The sequence below is a fragment of the Papaver somniferum genome, chromosome 5 (assembly GCF_003573695.1).
Source record: "Papaver somniferum cultivar HN1 chromosome 5, ASM357369v1, whole genome shotgun sequence".
In the NCBI taxonomy this organism is placed as follows: Eukaryota; Viridiplantae; Streptophyta; class Magnoliopsida; order Ranunculales; family Papaveraceae; genus Papaver; species Papaver somniferum.
Window position 1 is genome coordinate 12,186,943 of NC_039362.1, and position 11,640 is coordinate 12,198,582.

The window sequence follows — 11,640 nt, forward strand, 5'->3', positions numbered from 1 at the left end:
CTAATCTCAGAATTGAAGGTGACACATTTCATACAAGGTGAGATCTCTTTTGACCTAGAACTTTGTGGGTATGTTCTAAGAAAACCCTCATGAGAATTCAACTCGTCCACTAGGGACACTTAGTGGTTTAAAAGGATTATTGCATTCGCTAAATGAAATCGAGAGACCAACGACAGTAGCGTAGGTAAGATTTTTTTAGTTTTTGTTTTACTCGAGGTCGAGCAAAATTCAGGTTTTGGGGTGTGATCGGTGCCTAATAATGTATTATTTCTAGATCATTTTGTTGTCTTTTATCATATCCCAAGTGTTTTATTGTCCCATCTTAAGTCAAATTATGTATTTTGCATCTCAAGGCATCAATAATATTTTTTGTTGTGGATATTGATATTTTGTGTTTGTTTTGTAGAATTGATAAATATGGGGAGGTCCATAAAGTGAGTTGAAGAAGAAGACTAGAGTTGCAAAGATATTACGGAAAGAATAAATGCGAAAGATGGCTAAGAAGTGGAAGGAAAATGAGTTGTGGATTGCATTATATAATTAATGGGCCAAAGTATAAGCTGATTTTGTACTCACGCATCACGGTTTTGAAAGTGCAAACCCAGTCTCTAACACCAATTGCATGTGTCCTTAACCTAGTAAGAATCCAAACATACCCTTACCCATCCTCATTTCCAAAACAATTTTCTTTTCTTTTCTCTTGCACAACCGACCATCTCACTTTCCCATTCCTTCCTCTCTGTAAACCCATCCTTTGATTCTGCCAAACCCATACCTCCACTAGCACCGCCAACCATTCCTCTTTCCCATTCACAGTACAGAAATACCAACTCCCTGATCGGTATTGTTGAAAACTCAAATGCATCACCACACTTATCAATTTTTTACTCACAGTAACCTATCAATAGGTTGAAGATGGTCTATGAAGTTGGGGATTTCTTGTTTTCTACAACTATATCCATGGCAGCCCATACCTTGTCACCAATAGATGCCGGTGATGAAATCTCAGCATGAAATCAGTGAGTGGGTGATAACAATTTTAATACTGATTTATGTGATTTGGTAATAGGGATTGATTGATTGAATTGGAGAAAATTTTTATTGAAAAAGCGGGGGTCTAACAACAACACCTAATATTTCGTTTAGGCAATCTGTATGGACTAACTCCAATATAACTTCCTAGAGAATCAACTAGACAGCCAGAATCAATCAAGGAAAATATATCCAAGATTTATTCTCAGTTTCTCAAATCAATCTGCAATCAAACAGATAGAAATCCATGAGCCGGATTAATATGAGAAAAAACTTAAACAGTACCAAGGACCAATGTTCAAGTGCGAATCAATTTATATCAACAACCAAAGGTTGGATTATCTAATTGATTGAACTACGCATAACCTGTGAAATTTCAATTACATAAACATATAATGCGGAAAATAAATAACACGGGCACCAGAAGTTTTGTTAACAAGAAAAACGCAAATGCAGAAAAACCCCGGGACCTAGTCCAAGAAACCACATTGTATTAAGATGCTACAGACTCTAGCATACTACAAATTAAATTCGGACTGGAATGTAGTTGAGCCCTAACCAATATCACACCGATTAAGATATATTCACGTTCCTTACACCTCTGAATCCCAGCGGGAATCTACGCACTTGATGCCCTTAGATGATCTCACCCACAACCAAGAGTTGCTACGACCCAAAGTCGAAGACTCGATAAACAAATTTGTCTCACACAGAAAAGTCTATTGAATAGATAAATTTGTCTCCCACAGAAATACTTACGAGTTTTTGTTTCGTGTTTTGATAAATCAAGGTGAACATGAACCAATTGATACATCAGACTTATATTCCTGAAGAACAACCTAGTAATATCAATCACCTCAGAATAATCTTATTCGTGTGGAAGCGAAACAAGATATTGTGGAATCAAAAAGAATGAGATGAAGAGCTTTGTGATTACTTTTTATATCTTACCTATCGAAGATAAATCTCGATCAAATCTTAGAGAAAATAGTACTCAAATACGATAAAATAAAGTAAGATCAGAATACGCAACTACACGAAAAATTGTTGGATTTGACTTCAAAATCCCAATGAATTCTTTAGGTCGTTAACCTATAATGGTTTTAGAAAAAACTAGGTTAAAGGAGAATCAACTCTAGTCACAACTAGTATCACACAAGAGGTGTGGGGATTAGGTTTCCCAGTTGCTAGAGTTATCCCTTATATAGTCTTCAAATCAAGGTTTGCAATCAATGTTACCTTGGTAACAAAGCATTCAATATTCACCGTTAGATGAAAACCTGATTAGATTCAAGCTAATATCTTTCAACCGTTAGATTGTCTTAGCTTGTTATACACATGTGAAATGTACCTTCATTTAGATATGGATAACCGTACTTAAACGTGTACACTTAGTTGGCTCAACAATAGTTAACCGAATTTAGCCACATGAACACTTTCATATCAACCTTATTCATATTTATCACAACTAGTTCAAATGACTCAAATGAAACTAGTTATGGAGTTGTTCAATTTTTTATATTGTCATAGAAGTATACAAGATACAATTGAAGCAAAATCGGTTTCGATTCACTTGAATCGATTATCAACATTATAGCCACGATTTGCAAAAGATTGCATTCCTTATTATATAAATGTATTAGTTCATGATTAAACAAATTTTAGAACATAACCCACTCAAGTATGCAAACGGGTACGCATACCCTAGTAGCCAGACTTGGTATGAGTTCGCCAGTATGCGAAAAAGTACGCATATTGTCGTACATGACCAATCTCGGTGTAATTCCCAGACCTGAACTGTTATGCCGATACGCATACGGGTATGCATACTATATTTCCCGGACTTCAACTTTCAAACTAATACGCATACGGGTATGCATACTATGGTTCCCGGACCTGGATTATATTTGCAACAGTACGCATAAAGTGCTATATGCAATCAAAGGTTAATTGTTTTAAACTCCATTTCAATCATTCAAACATTCTCGGAAGACGGGAATAGCTATCTCACACAAACTGTTAGCTTTAAAGCAATTTTCAAGTAATCAAATAATCAATACAAAACATTCCGAGTCTACATCAAATGACCGTCTCACACAAATCATGTAAGATGTTACCAGGAGATTTTCACATGATCATCTTTTGACTTTCGTCAATAATAAATGATGAAATTGGTTAACGCAAAATCTTACCAACACATATTTCGAGAAATATGTAAGCGGGTTAAACTCAGCTCGAAATATCAAATGTGTATAAAATAAAATCTATATAGCTATACGAAATTTTTTGCTCTATAGGAGATATAATAGAAATAGACTTCTGAGTGATAGATGATTTCGAGTCTCCACATACCTTTTGTTGATGAAGTTCCACAAGCTCCCCTTAGTAGTTCTTCTTCTTCAATCGATGAATGTCGTGAAGTCTAAAGCTCAACTACACATTCTATCGTAATCCGAGACTTAGCTATAAGTAGACTAGGAATCAAGACTTATAGTTTTGACAACTAAACTTTACAAACAAGCTTGAGATAACAACACTTGAGAGTTCGACTGAGCAGTGCTCTAACATCCATAAATTGGGGGGAGTATGTATTTTAAAACTTAAGCCCGGAGTAGCCGGTGAACCAAGTTGTAGAATTAAATTAGGTTTTCTATTTTCAGTTTTTTCATGTTTTAGCTTCTTATTGTGGTGGAGATGAAACCATCTTAATAAATAGAATTACTTGGTTTGATTTAATTGTTCTCCATGAATTTATATGGAAGAACATGATTTAATTTTTGAATTCATGGCAGTTACTTTCACCTTGTATGTCATGCATCCTTCGTAGTTTGATCAATTTATTTGTTATGTATTCAGGCTCTATGTAAACTAATTTAGTTCAATTTGTGATTACCTATACCTTAAACGGATAGGTAATTCTAGGAATTGACATTTTTTTTGTTGAGATTAAGTCATCATATTTATTAGTGATTTATCACATCTTCAAGGTGGTTTAAGGCTAGAACATTTATAACTTCTTTATTAAAAGAGAACTAGTATATTGAATTAGGGAGTTGTAAGTATTTAGGTGGAGGATTCAAAACCATAGATATATTTATCTTTGATTTTGTTTTCTATCTTAGTAGAATCATTCATATTCTCGTCACATCGACAACCCTTCATCTTTAAATTAGTACTAGTAAAACCTTAGAAATTTAGATTCACCAATCCAATTTCTCGTAGAATCGACCCGTATTTGCCATTGTCTGTGCATTAGACGCCGTGCGCTTGCTGTTATAATAGTAGGTTTCTAATCCTACCAATCAACAAAGTTTGAGACGTACAAAACGTTGATGATTTTTTTCTATCTTGTTGATGGAGTGACACTCAACAATTAAACAAGATCAGGATACCCAAGCTATATAAAGAAGATCCTGGCTTCATGAATCCCTATGAAGTCTTTTTAATTACTAAACCCTTAAGAGGGTTTTAGGAAGAAGACGACTCTAGCTACAACTAGGACATACCAAGAGAAGCAATGTCGGGATCCAAAGATCCCAGTTGCTTGAGGTTCCTCTTTTATATACTTTCAAAGAATAGTTTTCTTTAGGTTGAAGCTAAGATGACTTTGGAACCAAGCAATAAATATACACTGTTAGATGAATCTTTCGAATCTGAGTTACATAAACAAGATATACACTCTGGTTAGGTGAAACTGTAACCGAACCGTGTATAAGGACTATGTTCAAGGTGCTTAGCCGAAACTAGCCGATTTGAACTTATAAGCTTAATATTCATTTTCATAAACACTTAAGACTTAACTCTAAGAAAAATCAAGTGATCAAATATGTCTATGGTGTTTTAGAGATTATTCAAATACAAAAGATTTAAGAAAAATAACTTATGTGCATAAGAATTTAATCGACATGGAAAGTAGGTGTACATAGTACAAATACCAAAGTCATTCGTGAGTCAGTTGAGTCACAATACGTGTACCGGTTTGCATGCTACAAATACTACCAAGTTTCGGAGTTACACAAAAAAAATTGGGTACGTGTACCAGTTCGCATACCATAAACACTTACCGAGTTCCACAGTTAACATAACAATTCAGGTACGTGTACCAGTTTGCATATCTTTAGACTTTAACTGATTCTGGAGTCCACAAAATTTTTCTGGTACGTGTACCGGTATGGATACCAAACTGGTTCCGTAAACACAGTTCCTTAACGGTTTGCACACAGGTATGTGTACCGATCTGATTCATGAGTTAGCATATTATATTCAAGGTATGCATACCAAAAATATATATGTCGACATACACCTACTCTGTTATGTGTACGAGTACATGTAATACTATTCCGAATTTATAACAGTCTTCCCAGTTTCTAAGACTGAAGTCATACTGTCTTACATCCGAATTTACAGTAGTTCTATATTTTTCTCTAAATCGATTCGAAACATTACAAAATAACATCAATGGAACATATCATTGTTCCAGGCTATTTCAGAATGATAAAACTTGAATCACGATTTTGATTTTGAACAACAAATTGTTCCTTGATCTAAATTCGTCAAGTATGAACAAATGTTCATTAAGCTTAGTCATTATATTTCGAGAACTAATTACCAAGATAAACTTGACTCGAAATTCTTGTTTATGCATGATAGTCTAATTAGTCATGTGACATAGTCTCATAAATAGAAAGATGAATATAACTTGAGATATAGGTGGTTCAATCTTCACTTACCTTTTGTTGAAGAAGTTCTCCAAAAGCTTCGGTTGATCTTCGCCTTCAAATGGTAAAAAACAATGATGACTACCGTGATGTGTATCTCTACTACACTTATATCCTAATTCGAAACTTAACTAATTGTAGACTAGAAATCAAGATAAAGTTTTGATAACAAGATTGCGGTAGCAACACTTGTGAGCTCAACAGAGCAATGCTATAACAACTAGTAGTTGGCGAACCTGGTTCACGAACCGTTGCTAACTGAGTTCGGTAGTCTATTAAGGTTGACGAACCCGGTTCACGAACCGTTGCACCATGACTCGTGAATAAACCTACGGATCACGAACCGCTCTACCAGCTGTCCCAGTTTCTATTTTAGCAAATGCTCAAAGACTTGTTTTTAATATGTTTAGCATTTATAGAACTCTCTTAAACACTTCGAAGACTTCATTGATCATTTAAACACTTATGTGTGTGCATCATGGTTACAATCTTAGGTGTTTAAATTAACAAAAAATTGTTTTTAGTTCTTTGGATAAGTTGCCAAACCGAACCGCCATTATACACGTTTCCAGAACCGGTATGTATAGTCTTCTATTGTATTTGTCAAGAATTTTATTCGCTTGATTCTCAAGTTATCTTAGATTGAATTTTAAGAAAACTCTGGTCTTGAAAAAACTATAAATAGAGATGATCTTTCGATTTGAAATTCAATCCCTGGCACTTTGTATCCGAGTTGATTCTAGATTCGTCCTGTATTGACCTAGATTTCCTTTGGGAAACATAATTGGGTCTACGACAAAAAGACTTCACTTTGGGGATTCGTGAATCTAGGTCCGACTATCTTTACCTCGGTAGTTCATGTATCCTGATCCTTCTTTTTTGTTATCGAGGTTTTCATAATCTCTTTCAAGAAACATATATAGTAATCATAAAGTTGTTTTCTTTTTATACTTTGTGATTCCTCAAGATAGATAACTGAAAACTAATCTTAATTGATTTTTAGAAGATTGTTCTTGAGAGGTGATCAAAATCTAGACTGCTCTTTAGGAGTCGTAAATTTCGAATTTTGAGGTTTTCCAGCTTTGTATATTGCAAACAGATTTCCCCACCTTGATCTTTGATCTAAACGGGTTGAGTCTCAACTACACTCCAGTCTGAAGTATTATAGTGGGTTAATGTTTGTAGCAGCTTAATACAGTTGGTGTTCAATTCTGGATGAAGTCTCGGGGTTTCCTACTATTGCGGTTTCCTCGTTAACAACAATTTTGGTATCTTGTGTTTTTTTTTCGGATTCTATTGTTTATCTTTATAATTGGATTTACACAAGTTTGTACGTATTCAATCTAAATATACACGTCCACTTAATTGTAATCGATTACAAGACTTGTTTGTAGAATCCGTATCTTTAAAAATAGATAACAAATTTAATCACTTGGCAAAATTCCGATTAGATTATCTGGATACAACTAAATTTATCTTGGATATTGATTTTTGAGATCGTCTAAGTACTCTTCTTATAATCAGGTTCACGAACTCTGTGTATATATGCATACTGGTTGAGTAGAGGTTGATGTAAAACTCTCTATATACATATTTCCAAGGATATTTCAGTTGTTCTACCTGCTATTGTATTCAGTTTTGTCTATACAGGTTCCCGAACGAAAAAGTTGGGTGTATTTGGTATTTTCCGCATTTTCAAATATCTTCTAATTTACCCCAAGGACTGCATACCGATTGAATAATGCTTAACTTCCACAAATTTAGAGAAAGTCCTCTAATACCGATCCAGTGGCTATCCTCAGTATAGAATTTCTTTTTTAATAAAAGAAGTCTCTGGACTCGATTGGCTTAATGAGAGGCTAGATTTTCCCACGTTAAACTTGTATTGTTTAGCAAAGAAATTAATAGTATCAGGTGAATTTTCTAAAAGAAAAAAAATCATTTTTCCAGTTATACTCGTCAGCTTAAAATTCCAAACCAACCAAAATGCTTTGACATTCCACCTGCTATTTTGTTCCATCCATTATGAGAGTAGTGAACTACTATTGATATTCCTAAAGAGCAAAACTCACCCTTTGGAGACTGACCAACTATAGGATATTGATAAGACGCTTGAACCTTTGGAGAATGAATTGGAATATCTAGTGATGTTGTAGAATTATTCGGCATAAAGAAATATGTACAAAAAGTACTCCAAATAGAACCTTCACTACCTTTGAGAATACAAATAAATCTTTGCTTTGAGTATGAAGAAGTTATCATAATCTTCAAGTAGTTTCCATTTTTGTTAGAGAGCATCTAAACAAGGAGTATCACTTGATGAAATCTTCGGGACCATTTTTGATTTGTTTGAATCTTTGCCGCCTCCAAAATGATGATGGAAATCTAACTAACGGTATCAAAGGGGTGTTGTTTTTTTTTTGATAAGAAAAGCCTTAGATTGACTTAAAAATCAAAACAAACTTGGTGCTGATAATTTTGAGCATAGTTTCTCAATCTATCCTGATCTAAAAGATGAAAAATACAGGACGGAGGGTAACCCACATAGTTACAGGTAGTTGTTGCATTAGCAGAAGCAGTAGCTAATGCAATTGTTGCCTGGTTTGCAGAGTTACTAACTGAAGAGTAAATAAAATGTCTTGAAAGAGGAGAGAAAAATAAATTATTTGGAGTTCTATCTTCCCACGGAGTTTTAGCTTGCCAATGCATACTAATTGGGAGATCCAAAATGAGTCTGGTGAGGTTGGTGTTGTTATCTTCAATGTTGATGGTGGTAGCTTGAAGTTGTAGACCCCATTTCCACCCCTCGAGAGCCACTAGCACCTCTCCAACATCATTGTTCAGCGCCGTGAAACCCAAAATCTTCACTTCCCTGCAATAACCCAAAGAATTTCTCAGAATATACGATATTGTTTGTACCTCTCTAAAATTTCCAAATCTTTTGATTTACCATTGACAATCCAAGATAACTCAAAAGATTTTCGTTCCAGTAGAATAATTGAAGAGAAGACCTTGATCTCAAACACCAATAAAAGAATAAAATAAAATAAAAAGTATAAACTAAGGAAAAATCAATAACATAAAGAAACTCCACTAGCCAATAAATCCTGATCCCAGAAGAAACATGATAAACATACATCAATGTTTTTCGAATTACAAAACGTACCCGCTGCCGGTTCTCAGCAGTCAATTTTTTTTTGGGCCATTTCCCGATTTGTGTGTCATCCTTGTGCGGGGCCATACTAATCTTCACTTTATCATTCCAATTTTATTGTATGTACCGGAAGGGAATAGTTAGCCGTAGAGAATGTCAATGTCATTTTCAGTGAGAAATAAAATTGTCAGAGAGATAGAAACAGAAGGTGTGTACTGTCAGTTATGTGTATCCGACAGTTCGGCTAAGTAAAAGTTATTCTGTCAGCTCCGTCCAAGAGTCCAAGACAGACAAGGAACAGTTACACTGTCAGTTCTTGGGAACTGACATGATTTGGGATGGACTTTACTATTTTGGGTACTTTTGGTAGATAATGTGACCACCAGCTCCATCTTCTTTTTTGAAGCATCCACCAGCCACAGTGGTTCAGTCGGAGTTTGAAAAAATAAATAAAAAAATTAAATTTGTCCTAATAAGTGAATCGATTACTGAGTTCTGCTCTTCTGGGATCATTTTTTTTTCTTATTGTTCTTTCTTTCTTTTTTTTTTATCTCCCTCTAACAAAAATCTTATGAATTCACGCAAGAAAACACATAAAAGAAGAAATGGAAAACAACTTTCACGGAAATAGAGGGGTTGGGCCAAATTTTCTGTAGAAGACAAGCCTCAAAATAAAAAGATTATACAAACCCTTCCTTCAGATTCAGTAGTGCTTCACAAGAAATAAAAACTCTTCCACGGCAGCGCAAGGATAAGAAATGCAGCTTATTCTGGCCCGAGGCTAAACCAAATTATTGATATCTAATCTGTGAAGTTGTCTTAGTTAATTTGTTGCTCGAAAGCGACCTTGATGGTGCAGTCATATTCTAAACATGCTTATCAAAGCTTGCTGCACGAGTCGAATTGTGTTAGATATGTACATCTAATATCACTGTGCTTCCAAAAATGGTGTAAATTAGATGTAGAAATATTAACCATATATGGTTAATAGTCGTGCGGTCGTCCTTCCTCTACGCACTGTGTAGAGCATCGTATTCCTTCTTCTTCCGAACCCATTTCCATCTAAAAGAACGTTGATGTTTACCTGCGGTAAAAGAGCAAGAATGTAAATGTCAGTGGAAGTAACTGAACTGTTATATAAGAATGCAAGTTGGTGATGATTCGTCCGACATGTTTCCCTATCCACAAAAATGATAAAATTAAAGAAGCAAAACACAAAATACTGCACAATACGAACCATAGAAAATGATACTGAGTAGAAGCTTTGAAAATTACTAATAGATATTTGAAATCCAAAAATCACTCATATAACATGTCAAAGGCATTGTCACAATGTCGTCTACCTTATCAAGTTTCCATGAACGACATACAAATATTTTCAAATATGCCAGACAAAAATTATCAGTAAACACTTGTTAACCAGTGGGACCTGAGACTTATCATCTAACGTCTCTAACGGAAATTGACATCCCATCTTCTTATCATCTAGAACATCAACTTCCACGAATATATAAAAACACGGAACCTCATTTTGAGCACAGAAGCAGTAACACCAAAAATCTTTAGAACACCAAATTCACATTGTCTTACGCAACTGCATTTTCCAAAACCGGAGCTTGTCAATAAACTTTCAGTTGCAGGTCAGAAAAATAAGAGGATGATATAAATACAACATCAACTAAAATTTAGTACATCCACTATATCTCAAAATGGTCTTGTTACTCGAATGCCCATAAGAAGGCAGCTCAAAGTACAGAAAAAAGGCAAAGGAACGACTAAAAGACTATACCTAATCCAATTTTTCCCTGCATCCAACTCGCCTACACGAACCCAATAAAGCTATAAAAAGAAACCAATGCTCAGAACATTAAACCCCGATAATATTTTCAAATATTCATTAAACAGAACGTTAACTTCGCCACTATTCAGAAAAAATGCAAAGCACATGCAACCGTAATATACGAACACATTCAGTTCAGAAATTTAAAATGTTAACATTCAAATTGTTTTTAATATGTCTAATTGCCCTATAAAGTTTTAATTCTATTAAGCTATTCATTTTGATGCTAAGAACAATCAAACATGGAAGAAATAAATAGGGTAATGCAGACAGCAGCAACAAGTTATCTCATAGTTATCTAATAACAATAGCTATTATTTCCCCATGTACATATCTAATAACAATAGCTTTCCCCCTAAATAAATCAGCTTTCCCTATAACAAAAATCTTTTGAAATCCGAAGATCACTCATAGTTATCTCTATATCAACATGTCAGAGGCATTGTCACAATGTCGTGTACCTCATATCAAGTTTCCATTCGAATGAAATACAAGTATTTTCACATTTTCCAGACGAAAATTATCAGTAAACATCTGTTAACCAATGAGACCTGAGACTTCAACTTGGAAGCTAGAAAAGGGAAAAAGGGTACGAAGTCAGCAATGAATGAGATGATAAAATAAAAATCATACGAGTAAGATAGATATAGAATATATGTTTTGAGGCAGAAATAATAGAACCGTCTCAGCCTTAGCAGCATCATTTGCAGATTGGCCAATCAAATCTTCTCTAACGGCAAGTTGACATCCCAGCTTCTTATCATCTAGAATATGAAGTCATGAACTTCCACGTATGTATAAAAACACGGAACCTCATTTTGAGCATAGAAGCTGTAACACCAAAAACTTTTAGAACATCAAACTCATATTGTATTACGCAATTGCATTTTCCAAAA

The 11,640-nt window shown here is 34.7% G+C and overlaps 1 non-coding gene across 1 annotated transcript; it reads right to left on the reverse strand.

Annotated features, from left to right (window-relative positions):
* Positions 1-8,938: 8,938 nt before the first annotated feature.
* On the reverse strand, positions 8,939-9,042 carry LOC113284751. Its single transcript, XR_003328368.1, has one exon. It is a non-coding gene; the product is annotated as a U6 spliceosomal RNA (small nuclear RNA).
* Positions 9,043-11,640: the final 2,598 nt, after the last annotated feature.